The 16,152-nt window shown below is 37.7% G+C and overlaps 1 protein-coding gene across 5 annotated transcripts in view; it reads left to right on the forward strand.

The window, feature by feature from the left end:
- Positions 1-16,152, forward strand: part of CAB39L (calcium binding protein 39 like) — a 151,451-nt gene that overhangs the window by 17,621 nt on the left and 117,678 nt on the right. For 3 of the 5 annotated variants that reach the window (XM_012465120.3, XM_012465121.3, XM_012465118.3), the window contains exons 2-3: positions 5,279-5,429; positions 6,123-6,196. The gene's annotated coding sequence lies outside the window, so the exon portion shown is untranslated. Of the gene's footprint in view, positions 1-4,871; positions 5,430-6,122; positions 6,197-16,152 lie in introns of all 5 variants that reach the window. The other 2 variants (XM_064373571.1, XM_012465119.3) reach the window with 2 other exon arrangements.

Genomic DNA, 16,152 nt, shown 5'->3' on the forward strand with positions numbered 1-16,152 from the left:
TCTTGGTGAAACAGAATAGAAAATAGATCATAATTTCTCCTACCCAAAAAGGAGTCATTAATTTAAAAAACAAACAAACAAACACTATATTAGGTACTGTTGAATTAAGAAATCCAGTTAAGTTACCTAAATTCTTTGCTCCTGCCTGTATACAACTATATCTGGTTTAGGAAAAATAAAATACTTCAAGATGAACAGAAGATGGCAGGCAACATCCATATAAAGTTACTTTAGCTAGAAACCAAAATAATAGTCAAAACATTTCAACTGGGCCAGGCACAGTGGCTCACGGCTGTAATCCCAGCACTTTGAGAGGCCAAGATGGGTGGATCACTTGAGCCCAGGAGTTTGAGACCAGCCTGGGCAATATAGTGGGACCTAGTCTCTACAAAAAATAAGAAAAAATACTTTAAAAAAACTTTAGCTGATGAAAACTCTTCCTGAAACATCCAGCTATAGCACTAAATTCTTACCAGAATTTAAAATATCCTTAAACTAGCATTTGTAGAGATAAAAACGCTCAAATCCAAATTCAGAACTGCAAAACAAATGGACAAAAAGAGGAAGATATGAAAAGTGAATTTACTGAACTCAGGAAATTAAAGGAATCAAAAGAAAAGTCAGTTTTTAAAATTAAGTTAAAGCCAGGTGAGGTGGTACATGCCTGTAGTTTCAGCTATTTGAGAGGCTTGAGCTCAGGAGTTTGAGGCCAGCCTGGGCAATATAGAGAGAGAGTCTTGTCTCAAAAAAAAAAAATCATAAAGAAGAAATGAAGCTGAATTCTAGGGTACATAAAATATTGGACTGAATATAAGGAGCATTGAGAAAAGGTATGCAAGCAACCAAGAGAATGAAAATTAAATGAAGAAAGGTTAAAAAGTAATAGAAAGTGATTAATATAGAAGATAAGTAAAAGTAGAGTAAAAGTAGAGAAGAAAAAACAATAGCAAAGCTAGTATTTAAGCTTCAATCCATGAAAGCATTCTGGAAATAAGAGCTGACTCCAATTTACATGTTGAAAAGGCTCATTGTGTACTGGGAAAATTGATCCAGAATGGTCAACTCCAAGTCATGTCCTAGCAAAACAATTGGACTTTCAAAATGATGAAGAATTCCTCTGGGCTTCCAGACAGAAAGGAGAGGTTAGCAACAGACTTCTAAACAGCAACATACAAAGCAAAACAGCCATGGAACAGCATGTTTAAAGTCTATGAAAGTGTGAGCCAAGGATTTTATTACTATGACTCATTCTAAAAATAAAAACCATGATAAACCCTACTATACTGATAAAAAAAAAAAAAAGTATTTAAATGATGAAAAATGCCATGAGCAAAGTCAAAAGTCAAGCAACAAAGTGAGGAAAAATATTTGGACTTATATCACAAAGAGCTAACCTCCTTGGTGAAAACAACTTCCTAAAATTCCAGGCAAATAAGACCATCGACCCAGTAGGAAAATGGACCAAAGATATAAAAAAGAAATACACATCACAGACATATAAAAGATGTTCCAGACTGGGTGCAGTGGCTCACACCTGTAACCCCAGCACCTTGGGAGGCCAAGGTGGGTAGATCACTTGAGGTCAGGAGTTCAAGACCAGCCTGGCCAACATGGTGAAACTCTACCTCTACTAAAAATTTAAAAATTAGCCTGATATGGTGGTGGGTGGCTATAATCCCAGCTACTGAGGAGGCTGAGGCAGGATAATTGCTTGAACCCAGAAGGCAGCAGTTGCAGTGAGCCTAGATCGCACCACTGCACTCCAGTCTGGGCAACACAGCAAGACTCCATCTCAAAAAAATAAATAAAATATACATTCCACCTTCAATCATACAAAGAGAAATACAAATTAAAGCTATGATAAGCATTTCTCAACAAAACCCAAAAGTTATACAATATACCCTGTGTAGACTGTGGGGAAACAGGCACTTTGCATTTTGATACATTGCTGGTAGAGTTACAGAAGCATAAATTGCATGGGAGGGAATAGTCAAAGGGAGGTTAGTCACAGCAGCATATTACTTGCATTTGCAAAAGGTTGGAAATTAACCAAAATGCCCCTTAATAGATAACTCGTTGCATAAACTAAGGTGCATCCAGACAGTGCAACATCTCCAGGTAGATGGTGCCCCTTCCAAGTCATTCTCTTTCTATAGAGGTCATAATAGAGAAAGTCTCTATGTACCAATAGAGAATGATCTGCAGAATACATTAGGGAGTGGAAGAAACAAAGGCATGGAATACTACGAGATCTATCTGCAGAAGGAAGGAGCAGGGTAAAGGTGCCAACAATGGAAGAGATAAGAAACAACTATTGAAATTGTTTCTATAGTTTTGATCCTAGAATCATCATGTATTTCCACATATTCAAAAGTGGGATTAAATAAAAAGGTAGAATGAAAAAAAATCTGAAAAGGAGCTGAAACAAGTTTACACAACTATATCACATTTTGGTGACATAACCACACACAAAAAGGAACAAATTCTAGTGACTTTAGAATATAGCTTTTGAAATGTACTTTCTTGGTGGGATATATTCAGTAGTAGTAGTATTGATGTGCTGCTATTTTGAAAGTATTAAGTGTTGCAAAATCTTTTTGTTTTTTATTTTTGTAGAGATGAGGTCTCACTATATTGCTCAGGCTGATCTCAAACTCCCAGGCTCAAGCAATCCTCATGCCTCAGCCTCCCAAAGTGCTGGGATTACAGTTGTGAGCCAAGTACGCCTGGCCTATAATATTGATAATTGTTGGACAGAACTATAGAATTAATCAAGGCTATAATGTAACAAAATTTAGCCTGGAAATTCCTTTGACAGATTTAGTAAAGTGAAAATGAAACATAAAATTACACGGGAAAGCTAACATAATAGAGTGTATGTTATATGTTAGGCACTTTGCTGACACTATATATATGCTATATCATTTGATTCTTGTAAATATATATTAAGACCCATCTTATTTTCCCTAGGCTCAGAGAGATTAAAAATTTGCTTCAGACTGGCCAGTAACTAAGTAGAAGATTGAGACTTTTTTTTATTTAGAAAGAAAGAAAAAAAAGGATGAAGAAGAGGAAGAAAAAGGAAGAGAAAGAGAGAGAGAGAATGGGAGTATTGCTTTCTTGCCCAGGCTAGAATGCAGTTTAGTAATGGGTATTGAAAACCTCTTTTATACCAATAATTATACTTGATGTAGACAGGAAGGAATAAGGGAAGAAAATAACAAACAAGCAGCCAACCAATATTTCATTTAAACCTATGAAATGCTATGCGATTACTGAGGAGTGATTTACTTCCAATTATGTAGTTGCTTTTGGAATAGGTGTGGGTGGTAATGTATGTTTTGTGTATTTGAAGTGGAGAGTTCTATAAATGTTTATTAAGTTTACTTGTTCCGGGTCTGAGTTCAAGTCCTGGATGTCCTTGTTAATTTTCTGTCTCGTTGATCTATAAAATTGTTAGCTCTTCTTGTTACATTGATCCTTTTGCCATTATGTAATGTCCTTCTTTGCCTCTTTTGCTCTTTGTTGCTTTAAAGTCTACTTTATCAGAGGTGAGAATTGCATCTCCTGCTTTTTATTTATTTGTTTATTTTTACTCTCTGATTGGTTGATAAATCTTCCTCCTTCTCTTTGTTTTGAGTCTTTGTGTATCGTTGCATGTGAGATGGGTCTGGATGCAGCATACCGATGGGTTTTGGCTTTTTATCCAATTAGAATATATATAGGTTTAATACTGGCATTTGATGCTAGCTGGCTGTTTTGCCCATTAGTTAGTGTAAAATTTTCGTTGTGTTAATGCTCTTTGCTTTTTGATATATTTTTGGAAAGGCTGATATTGGTTGTTCCTTTATATGTATAGTGCTTCTTTCAGAAGCTCTTGTAAAGCAGGCCTGGTGGTGGTGAAGTCTCTAAGTACTTGTTTGTTTGCAAAAGATTTAATTTTTCCTTCGATTATAAAGCTTAGTTTGGCTGGATAGGAAATTCTGGGTTGAAAGTTCTTTTCTTTAAGGATGTTAAATATTGGTCCCCACTCTTTTCTGGCTTGTAGGGTTTCTGCTGAGAGATCTGCTGTAAGTCTGATAGGTTTCCCTTTATGGGTAACCTGACCTTTCTCTCTGGCTGCCCTTAGTATTTTCTCCTTCATTTCAACCCTAGTAAATCTGGCGATTATGTGCCGTGGGGTTGGTCTTCTTGAAGAATATCTTTGTGGTGTTCTCTGTATTACCTGGAGTTGAATATTACCCTGCCTTGCCAGGTTGGGAAAGTTTTCCTGAATGATATCCTGAAGAGTATTTTCCAACTTGGATTCATTATCTTTGTCACATTCAGGTACACCTATCAAACGTAAATTAGGTCTTTTCACATAGTCCCATATTTCCTGGAGACTTTGCTCATTCCTTTTTATCCTTTTTTCTCCAATCTTGTCTTCTCGTTTCATTTCACTGAGCTGGTCCTCGACTTCTGATATCCTTTCTTCTGCTTGATCAATTTGACTGTTTAAACTTGTGCATACTTCACGAAGTTCTCATGTTGTGTTTTTCAGCTCCATCAATTCACCTATATTCCTCTCTAAACTGTCCATTCTCGTTAACATTTCGTCAAACCTTTTTTCAAGGTTCTTAGTTTCTTTGCATTGGGTTAGAACAAGTTCTTTTAATTCACAGAAGTTTCTTATCACCCACCTTTTGAAACCTGCTTCTGTTATTGGAACACACTTGTTCTCCATTAAGCCTTGTTCCGTTACTGATGAGGAATTGCAATCCCCTGTAGAGGGAGAGGCATTCTGATTTTGAGCCTTTTTACGCTGGTTTCTTCCCTTCATTATATATTTATCCCTCTGTCGTCTTTGTAATTACCAACTTTCTAACTAGGTCTCTGAGCAGACGTCCAACTTGCTGATTCCCAGCACCGAAATCTGAGCAATCCACTGCACCGGCCAAAACAGCGGTGTTAAGATTGATGGTGCTTTTCTGCCCGGGAATCTCCGGACTCTGCACCAAGAACTGCCGCGCTAAGGCATCAGCAAAACCGCCACGCCAGCCACAAGAGTCGCCCTGGCGACCCGTGGGGCTCCTCTGCTGGGAATCTCTTGGTCCGTGAGCAACAAATATTCCTCTGAAAGTGTGGCGTCCTCTTGTTCTCTGCGCTTTCAGTGGGAACTACGAGCCCGAGCTGCTAGTGATCAGCCATCTTGGATCTCTCTCCCCGAAGATTGAGATTTAAACCCAGGTTGATGTGAATCCAAAGCCTGTGCTTTTTTCCCCCTACTTTATTGCAGTATATCCATCAAATATTGAGAAAAAAGAATATCAAGAGCAAAGTTTTCTATTTAAGCCTGCCAAGTTGCTACTCGGAATATAAAGATGCAGACCACAAATCAGTGGTTTATTCATTCTTCATACAAGAGCAATGCACTAAAGGAGAGAAGTGTAAGTTTTCTCTTATTTCTGATGGGAAAACAAGCATGCACATATACATGCTCTTATGTTGGAGATAAATTTTACAGAAATTGCCATTGGTGACTGAAATTAGTAAAAGGTATGAACTAAAAGTGGTGAAGTAGAAATGAAAAAATTCTAGCAGGCATGGGTTTTCATGATGTTGTTAAAAGCAAGAAACCCTTCGAAGCTTCCCTTTATGATCCTTCAGTGCTCTTCTATGTTTTGTGCTGTGAAACAATAGAAATATGAGAAGAGCTAAAATTTTACTGAACATTTAAGGGGAAGAAAGCGTGCTTCATTCAGGAAAGCCTCACACAGCCTTTTTGTAAACAGTGACCTTTAATGTACTAGTTTAAATAAACTGCGTTTCTTCCTTTTGAAGATGGGGGTTGTTGGATATTTCAGAGGTACTAGAGCCCCCTTTACCCAAGCCAACCCTTTATACTTCTAATGGTTTCCCTTGATGATAAATATATTTTTCATTCAGTTCAATACTACTGTTAGAAAGAAATTGGGATGTAATTGGGATGTGAAGATTTACCTGTTTTAACTTGATTTATTAGTATTTGATTATGATGGAAATTTACTTTGTGATTCTGTATACCTGAGAGCAATAAGAAATTATGTTGGATTTCCTATAAAGATTTTAAAAATTAATATTAAAGCTTTTCTTTTTGTCAGAAGCTGTGGTGATCAGTGACTTTGGTGAAGGCTAAGAACGTTGAAAAATTTGCAAATGATGTACAACTTCTAAGGTAAGCTACTATGATGACTCAATCAAGATTTTAAGTGCTCTTGACAGACTTGGAGACTATACTCAACATACCAAAATAAAATGTATCAGGAATTAATATAATATTCTATTTAAATTTTATAACACAGTTGCAGACATAATAGACTGATTTGTAGCAATATGATAACAAGAGAGCCTAAATTCCTCCCTCCACCAAACATTTAAAGTACTGGATTCAGTATAAAAAATATCCTTTAACATGAATGGATGAGCCTATTAAGAAAATAAGGTAAACTTTTTTTAGTTTAAAAAAAAAACAAAACAAGTATAATATGTCCTGTGAGATAATAGGTGCTAAAGTCACTGAATACTTTGGGAGCATCCATGGATTTCTGTTGGCATAGAAGCTTTGTGTAAGGAGCAGAATGAGGACTAGAGAAAAAGATCCCTGGGTCCCATATAAAGGTTAGAAGCCTGATTAGAGACCATCTTGCAAAAATATTCAGCTCTGGGTAGACTTAAAATCTTCCCTAATAATTCCTGGTTATCAGCTCACATTCACTTGAATTTGAGGCCTTAATTTATACAATTTTCATAGTTTCTAAAACTCCACAAGTGGAGGATTTTAATTCAAAATGGACCTAAGTCTGTAATACTCTTAGGTTACCTGGTAAAAACAATAGAAAATCCTCCATGGAGGAATGTGCTATCAATGTGTTCATCAACTAATTGTAGTTAAAATTATTATTATTATTTTTTTGAGACGGAGTTTCACTCTTGTTACCCAGGCTGGAGTGCAATGGCATGATCTCGGCTCACCGCAACCTCCGTCTCCTGGGTTCAAGCAATTCTCCTGCCTCAGCCTCCCAAGTAGCTGGGATTACAGGCATGCGCCACCATGCCCAGCTAATTTTTTGTACTTTTAGTAGAGACGGGGTTTCACCATGTTGACCAGGATGGTCTCAATCTCTTGACCTCGTGATCCACCCGTCTCGGCCTCACAAAGTGCTGGGATTACAGGTGTGAGCCACCGCGCCTGGCCAATTGTAGTTAAAATTCTAACAAATAAGCTCATACACATTTTTTAAAACTACAAAATGTAGCAAGGGGGGAAAAATTCAAAACACTAAAAGCAAGAGTCAGCAGAAACAGCAAACAACTGAAAGAGATCTATAGATATTTCAACTATTAGAAATATACAGTACATGAAATAAATATGTTTATGGCCAGGTGCAGTAGCTCACAGTTATAATCTCAGCACTTTGGGAGACTGAGGCAAGAGGATTGCTTGAGCCCAGGAGTTCAAGACCAGCCTGGGCTATATAGTGAAACCCTGTTTCTACAATAAATAGAATTAGCTGGGTGTGGTGGTGCACACCTGTAGTCTCAGCTGTTCAGGAGGCTGAGGTGGGAGTATCACTGGAGCCTCAGGGGTCAAGGCTGCAGTGAGCCATCACCACGCCACTGTACTCCAGCCTGGGCAACAGATTGAGACCTTGTTTGTATGTATATAGTATGTATATATAAATACATACATATGTACATAGTTTAATATGTTTCAATAAATAAAATAGGGATTATAAAAAATAAGTAAAGGGTAAGAGGCTGTAAAAGTGACCAGGTCATTAAAAAAAGAATTGGCAAGAAATAAATACTCATGCTTTTGTTTTGCTTCTTTTACTCAGCTTAGTTATTTTGAGATTTATCCATATTGTCTGTTATGTATATTAGTAGTTATTGCCAAGTAGTATGTCATTTTATGAATATACCACAATTTGTTTATCTATGCATGTGTAGATGGAGATGAGTTGTTTCTAAGTTTTAGATAATATGGATAAAGATACTATGAATATTCATGTATAAGTTTTTATATGAACATATGCATTTTTTTCTCGAGTGAATTCCTAGGAATGAAATAGTAGGTAGGTTTTTAAAATTTTTTTTTTAATTTTTTATTTATTTATTTTTTAAGATAGGGTCTTGCTCTGTTGCCCAGGCTGGAGTGCAATGGTGCAATCCTGACTCACTGGCTTCCACCTCCCACATTCAAGCAATTCTCCTGCCTCAGCCTCCCAAGTAGCTAAGGTTACAGGAGTGCGCCACCAAGCCCAGCCAATTTTTGTATTTTTAGTAGAGATGGGGTTTCACCATGGTGTCCCGGCTGGTCTGGAACTCCTGACCTCAAGTGATTTGCCTGCCTCAGCCTCCCAAAATGCTGGGATTACAGGCATGAGCCACCATGTCCAGCCTTTTTGTATTTTTTTAGGAAGTTGCTAAAACCGTTTTCCAAAGTGGTTATCAATGAGTAATTGAATAACGAAATTGTGGTATAGCTATATAATGGAATACTCCTCAGCAATATTTGTAACAATGTGTATGAACCCCAGAACAATTATGCTATGTGAAAGAAGCCAGGCAAAAGAGAAGATATTACACCTATTAAAAATTCTGGAAAATATAACTGCTATATAGCAATGGAAGCATATCAAATGCAGAGGAGACAGCAGGGGAAGGGAGGAAAGGAATACAAAAGGGCAGGACAAATTTAGGAGGTTCACTATCTTGATGTGATGATGGTTTCACAGGTAAATACACATATGTCCAAACTTTTTGAGTTGTACATTTTAAATGTGTGCAGCTTATTGTTAATTATTTCTTAACAGAGCTCTTTTTAAAGAAATAAAGTCAGAAAATAGAAATAGTGAATAGAGGAACATGTCTTGATAATAATTCATGTGAAAGGCTTGCAGATTGAGTTTTCTATTTGAATTATATGACCATTAAGCCTTACAGTGCAATTCTATGAAAATATGAAGAGAACAGGTATGACACTTACAATATTAACAGGAATTATGAATTAGGATTCAAAGATTTGATAACATTAGCAAAGATAGCCTCAGGCAGCCATATTTATACAGTCTCACTTCCAGATCAGAAACATCCAGACCCTGAGACCAGACAACTCACGTAGAATATACTGGAGTGGACCTTGCCGAGTTTAACTTTTTTCCCTGTCCTATACACCAGTGGCTGACCAGTGCCCGTTCTGAATGAAGCTCCATTTGTCTTCTAAAATAGATAATGTTAGAGCACTTTCAATTAGGGTATAGCCACCTTGTGTGGGTCTGGGAGCTGTTTTGCCCCTTTTAGATAATGTTTACACATGCCTTACTGATTTCCTATAGCAGATTTTATACTTAAATTCACAGCATTTATATTATTTATAGTAGTTCCACATTATTTGGGTTATCTTACTCCGATCAACTATCTATAGCTAGCAGCGTGCAAAAGGGCATCTTTAGTTAAGTACAGTTTTTGAATTCTGCAACTAAATTTAAATTGAATATCATAGATCCAAATAAACCCCATGCTGATTAAAAGGAGAATAAACGTTATAGCTGGTATCATATTTATCACCTCTGTGGACATCTTAACTTTTCCATTTTGGAGTGAAAAAAACAAACAAAACACTGAAGAGCATTTTATAAAATAGAATTATTATATAACTTTTTTTTGTACAATTGAATGTTGGTAAAACCAAAATAAAAAAGGTAACATTAGAAGAAATATTTAAACCAAATAACAAAGACTGTTTATGAGAAATAAAGAACTTATTAATTTTATGAGAGAAATCTCAAGACTCTAGTAGATAAATGAAATAAAGACGTGAATTTATAGTTCTCATAAGAAGCAAGTAAAAAATACAAAAAGAAGTGTTTGATCTCACAAGTAATCAAATAAATGCAAATTAAAACTATAGGAGCATTTTATTTCTTTCTAAATAAGCAAGAATTCAGCAAAGTATTTGGGGATGGTGAGGTTTTGGTGAACCTCATGGTATACTCATGCTGGCAGCGTCTAAATTAGTTAACTAAATTATATTAAATTGCTTTTAGAAATCAGTATATAGCAAGGTTCTAAAAATGTATGTATGTTTTGACCCAGTCAACCAATTTGTGGCATTTTATCCTGGTAAAATAAGTAAGGAAGGGAAAATAATGCATGAAAATATTTTGATAGGATTGACCAGGAGAGTGACAAATGGGAAATAACCTAATGTTAGTGATAGTGGGTTAAGTAAATTACTATAGTATTAGTGTTGTCAAAAATGATCTTTTTTTTACTGGGTGCAGTGGCTCATGCTTGTAATTTCAACTACTTGGGAGGCTGAGGCAAGAGGACTGCTTGAAGTCAGGAATTCAGAACAGCTTGGGCAACATAGTAAGACTTCATCTCTAAAAAAAGTTTAAAAAGTAGCCAGTATGGTGGCATGTCTGTAGGGCCAGCTACTAGGGAGGCTAAGGCAGGAGCATCACTCTAGCCCAGGAGTTGAAGGGTGCATTGAGCTATGGTCCCACCATTACTTCATGTTTCTCATCTGTAAAGTGGGGCTACCATAATAATATTTGCTTTATTTTTCTTTTAAGGCTATTGTAAAGAATACATATATGAACAGTCTTTGGCTATTATAAAATTCTGTATAATTATAGTGAGGAATATTAACTTAGCATTTTTTGTTTACATTTGTATAAACTTAAAAACAAACTTTCAGACATCTTTGAGGTAAACCATATAATTTCTAGGATTTAGAAATAAATATTCAAAATATGTGGTTGTAATCATTGACTTGTATATCTTTGCTGTGCTTTTTACTTAACTTTTGTGGCAGACAGTTGATTGTCTATGCAAAAGTAATACCAGGCCGGGCACGGTGGCTCACGCCTGTAATCCCAGCACTTTGGGAGGCCGAGGTGGGTGGATCACCTGAGGTCAGGAGTTCAAGACCAGCCTGGCCAATGTGGGGAACCCCGTCTCTACTGAAAATACAAAATTAGCCAGGCATGGTGTAGTCCCAGCTACTTGGGAGGCTGAGGCAGGAGAATCACTTGAACCCAGGAGGTAGAGGTTGCGGTGAGCCAAGATGGTGCCATTGCACTCCAGCCTGGGCAACAAGAATGAAATTATATCTCAAAAAAAAAGTCATACCAAACCTTCTACTTTCCTGCCTTCTTTCTATGATTGAGGCAGAAACTGGCAGATACTCATTTTTCTAGGCTCCTTTGCACTTAGGGGGTAACTGTTTTATCGTATAAAGGCCAAAGACATACAGTAGTTTTTTGGAGAGCTCCCTGAACATGTTTTTTCTCCAAGAAAAGAGCAGTTATGTGAAGAAGTTCCCCCTTTCATTCCCTGTTTCTTTCCTTCCTTATTTGGATATTATAAATGAGACTCTGTCAGGAATTGCCAAGCCACTGCAGCAGCCAGCCTCCAAGATGGCCCCCACCACCTCCTGGTATTTGCACCCTCTGGATTCATTCTTCTTCCATACTGTGCCAAGACTGGTCTATGTGACCAATAAAAAACAGCAGAATGTTAATTTTAAGATTAGATTATTAAAGACATTGCAGTTTCCTTCTTCATCACACTTTTGCTGATCACTTGCTCCAAGAGAATCTAGCCAAGTGAGCATCTCTATGGATGGCCCAAACAGCAAAGAACCAAAGCCGCTAGCCAGTAGCCAGTAGCGTTCTTCCTGCTCCAAACTTCATGATGATTGTGTCCCTGCCTGAAGCTGACATTTGAGTCAGAACCATTTAGCTAACTACTCCTGGATTCCTGACTCTCAGAAACTATGTGAGATAATAAATCTTAAGCTATGTGTTTTAAGCTTCCAAGTTTTGGATGATTGTTATGCAGTAGGCAACTAATTTGATACTGGCACTAGAGGTTGATTGATGCAGTAAAGTGACTTTGTGTCCCCACAAAATTCCTGTGTTGAAACTTAATCCCTAATGAGATGGTATTTGGACATGGGGCCTTTGGGAGGTGATTAAGTCAAGAGGGTGTAGCTGTCACGAATAAGATTAGTGTCCTTGTAAGAGTCCTGAGAGAGCTTGTTTCACCTTCTGCTATGTGAGAATACAGTGAAAAGATGGCCATTTGTGAACCAGGAAGTGGGCCCTCACTGGACACTGAATCTGCTGGCACCTTCATCTTGGGCTTCCCAACCTCCAGAACTATGAGAAATTAATTTATATTGTTTATAAGCTACCCACGTATGTTATTCCGATATAGCAGTTCAAATGAAGTAAGACAGGTGATGTCAACAATTTTTTTTTTTTTTCTGAGCTAAGGTCTCTCTATTTTCCAGGCTGGAGTGCAGTGATGCTTTCACAGCTCACTGCAGACTTGACCTCCTGGGTTCAAGCAATCTTCCCATCTCAGTCTCCCTAGTAGCTGGGACTACAGATGCATGCCACCACACTCAACTACAACTAATTCTTTTATTTCTTATAGAGATGCGATCTTACTATGCAGAGCGGTCTCAAACTCCTGGGCTTAAGTGATCCTCCTGCCTTGGCCTCCCAAAGTGCTGGAATTGCTTTGGGAGTAATGTCATATGAGCCATGGTGTCCAGCAACAAATATTTTAAGTGGGCATGGCTTTGGAACTTTGTAGTGGGTGGACATTGAAGACACTGTTAGTGTAAACCTATAGTATCTTGAAAAAACTGTAGACTCATGTCCTTTGGTAAGGTTGCCAGGAAGGACTTAAAGGAAAGTGGAGAGAATCTTGTTAGAAACTGGAGGAAAGGGGATCCTTCTAATGTGGTAGCATAAGCTTTATAAAGCAACACTGTCACTTGCAGTGATGTAGAAATTAGAATACACATAATTAACTGGGTGCTGTAGCTAAGATTTCCAACTAGACTTGAAGGTGCCACCTGATTTATGCTTGAAGAGTGAGATGAGAAAGTACGCTAAAGAAAGGACTGATAAACCTGAAGGAGCTGGGACTCGATGGTTTTCATCATGTCAGCCTCTCCAAACAGTAAATGATGCTAAAATTAAGAAATGGCTTCTTCCAAGTGAAAGGGAGAAATAATAATTTTCCTCAACCTTCATAAGTTTGTGGTTGGGATAGACTCCTGCAGCAGAAAACAGATGAACAAGAGAAAAACAAGCACATTTAGTAATGCTGCAGTGCAGTTCACACGAGAGAAAAGTAACTCAAGAGTGACTTAGAATGATTTAGAGTCCCAGCTTATAGAAGATCTTCAATAAAGAGCAATAAATTTTAGAGATGTGACAGGACAAAGGAAAGCAGTTTTAGGCTTCCAAAGTCAGGAGAATGTGGGCGATAAATTTACAGGAAAACTAACAGAAGAAAGTCTGCTCAGATTCCCCTGGCACCTTCTCTAAGCTGAAAAAGGTTGTTGTAATGAAGAATTTACATCCATCCTCTCTTTAGGCAAGAACAGTGGTTCAGGTTTGAAAGACCATTTGTTTTTGTAATTCTCTGTTCTGCTTTTAGGCAAACAGGGAAGGCAGAGAGCTCCTATGCATCTTAATTGCCTTTAGCTAAAAAAAACAATTATTTTAAAGAAGCATATTTTAGGGTGAAATATTCTGGTTTCTTTCTTGAGCAAGGATCAGATCCAAGGCTTTGTCAGAAAAACTAAGGACAAAGCTGAGTGTGGCTGTAGAATGTTTGTTAATATTTAAGAAAGATCTCAGTTTCTGCCTCAGAGTACTTTTCAGTCACATAAAAGGGCCTCTAAAGAATGACTAATGATGTGACTGACAGATCCATTCAGTCAAACAAGAGGACTTCCAAGAAACTTACGGGGATGGTCCTTATCCGGCAGCCATTTCAGCAGAATCTTAAGGTAGAGGAGGGCTTATCTGAAAAAGATTTGTGCATGTGGCTTTTGTTTAATGGAAAGATCCGCAGTGAAATTCCTAGGAGACCCACAAAGCTTTAAGAGAAATGTATTTTAAGGATCACCACTAGCTTGGATTAAAGGGGACAGAGAATACAAAATGAAAAGATGCCTTTGGACCCCAAAACTTCTACACGCAGGAAGCGTGATGAGAAAACTACTCAGCAGAAAGCAAGTGCTACCTTTCATGAGAAAGAAAGAATGACTCAGAGGGCTGAACCTGGAAGATGGATCCCAGAGCTCTCTGAGGGACTTCCATTGACACCATGTGGAGGGGAGGACTTGGTACTGCTGAGTGGTGGTGAAAATACTGCACTCAACAAGTTACCTCTGAAACCACTCCTACAGGTGAGGGGAGGAGCACCTTGTGACTGATGCGTGGGGTGTGAGTCCAGGTTCCTAAGGTGGTCTCCACTAGCGCAGATGGGAAAGGGGGATATTAGTTCATGCTCAAGGGGGATGAATGTCCCAACTTTTCTCTTGTTCCCCATGTAGGGAAAGAGGTTGGGGTGCCTCCTCTTATAGCCAGACAGGGATGGAAGTCTAGGCTTTCCACTTGGTTTTTACTGGTGGAGGTGGGGTGGAGTTCCACTTTTTTCTCTGGTGTTTGTCTGGAGTTATTTATTGCCTCAAACTTTTCTGTCTTGCTGCCCTTTTGATGTTCCTTTGGCTAGAGAAAGTAGTCTTTTTTGGGCGGTGGGCAGAGAGGAGAGGAAGTTTCTTTGCATTTGGTGTTCCTGGGTTGCTATATTATTTTTGCCTTCTATATCCAAAGTGGGATATAGAAGGCAAAAATAAGATTTTTTTTTTCTGCTTTGTAGTTCTACTTACTGATTCTTCACCCTATATGCAGCTATCTTTCAAATTCTCATAATTCCCACAGTACTACTGATGCTTAGCATTTCTAATAAAGTTATGTTTTTTGCTGATAAAAAGAAATATAATGTACATGGTTTTTAGTTTTGCTTAGAAGAATAAAGAAAAATATGTCTGCTCCATCTTCCCTGAAGCCCCTACTTGCATTTTATTGTCCAGGACTAAGTCATACTGACACCTTTAGCTGTCATCCCAGCTACTCGGGAGGCTGAGGCAAGAGCCTGGAAAACTGAGCTTTTATACTGTTTGGCAAAGTGATGAAATAAACAGCATTTTGTTAGGAAAGAAGTAGAGAACAGATATTGGAAGGCAATTAGCTGTCCCTAATACATTGACAAAATATAAAACTAAAACTGCAAAATGCTAATAAACCAGTAGAGGATTTGATTTGGGAAACATAAGATGAAAAAGTCAACAAGGTGAGGATAAATGGAGTTGTATCATTAAAGTATATTTTTCAGAACGGAATTTATTTACATAGAGAAATAAGGCAAGATACTTAAATCTATATGCTACCCTACTTGTCAGTTCACTGGGGCCTCCCTTTCTTCTTGACAATGCTATAGAAATGTTAATAAAATATAATACATTAAAGAGTATTAAAATAATTGACCTTTCACAGGTATCTAAATGGATGCCTGCAACTTCCTTAAAGTTGTCATCCTCTAATCTAAAGTTAATGTGTTTAATATTTCTTATTTTATGAAGGTTGTGATTGAATAATATATTTAAAAACTGGACAAATTGAAACATAGAATGGATTTAATTTTATTTATGTTTATTGATTCTTTTGACTTTAGTATTGGGATTGCTCTCCTTGGCCCTGGATTTAAGAGAGCTTGCTCTTTTGCAATGGTGGCATTCTTCTACATGCTATGGAATAAAAGAAGGAAAAAAAGTAGTTTGAGCTCTTTGTTCAGATTTGATTGGGGTTGGGGAGGGGAAGGTCATAAAATCCCTAGTTAAAGTTTTCTAGATTCACCATCTCTTGCAAAGTATGAACCAATTAGAATAAAACAATAACGTTTGTTTTTTTGTGTGAAAAAAATAAAGTTTTTTTCACAAAAATTGTACAAGTTGTTTTTCACAAAAGTTGTTGTTTTGCCAATTGACAGTACAAAAGCTGAATCTGAAAATTGTGATTCAAGCACTATAGATTTTACATTTTGAATTTCATTACTTCTTCTCTTCTTCTTCTTCCTTCTCTTCTTTGCCTTCTTCACCTTCTTCTCCTCCTCCTCCTTCTTTGCCTTAGTCTTCTCCTCCTTCTACTTCTCCTCCTCCTTCTCCTCCTTAGGGATGAAGTGAAGAATGGCCTCACCTCCACTGACACCATGTGGAGGGGAGGCCTTGGTACTGCTGAGTGGTAGTGAAAGTCC

Source organism: Aotus nancymaae, unplaced genomic scaffold, assembly GCF_030222135.1.
Source record: "Aotus nancymaae isolate 86718 unplaced genomic scaffold, 86718_ANA_hifiasm-v0.15.2.pri h1tg000009l, whole genome shotgun sequence".
Taxonomy (NCBI): domain Eukaryota; kingdom Metazoa; phylum Chordata; class Mammalia; order Primates; family Aotidae; genus Aotus; species Aotus nancymaae.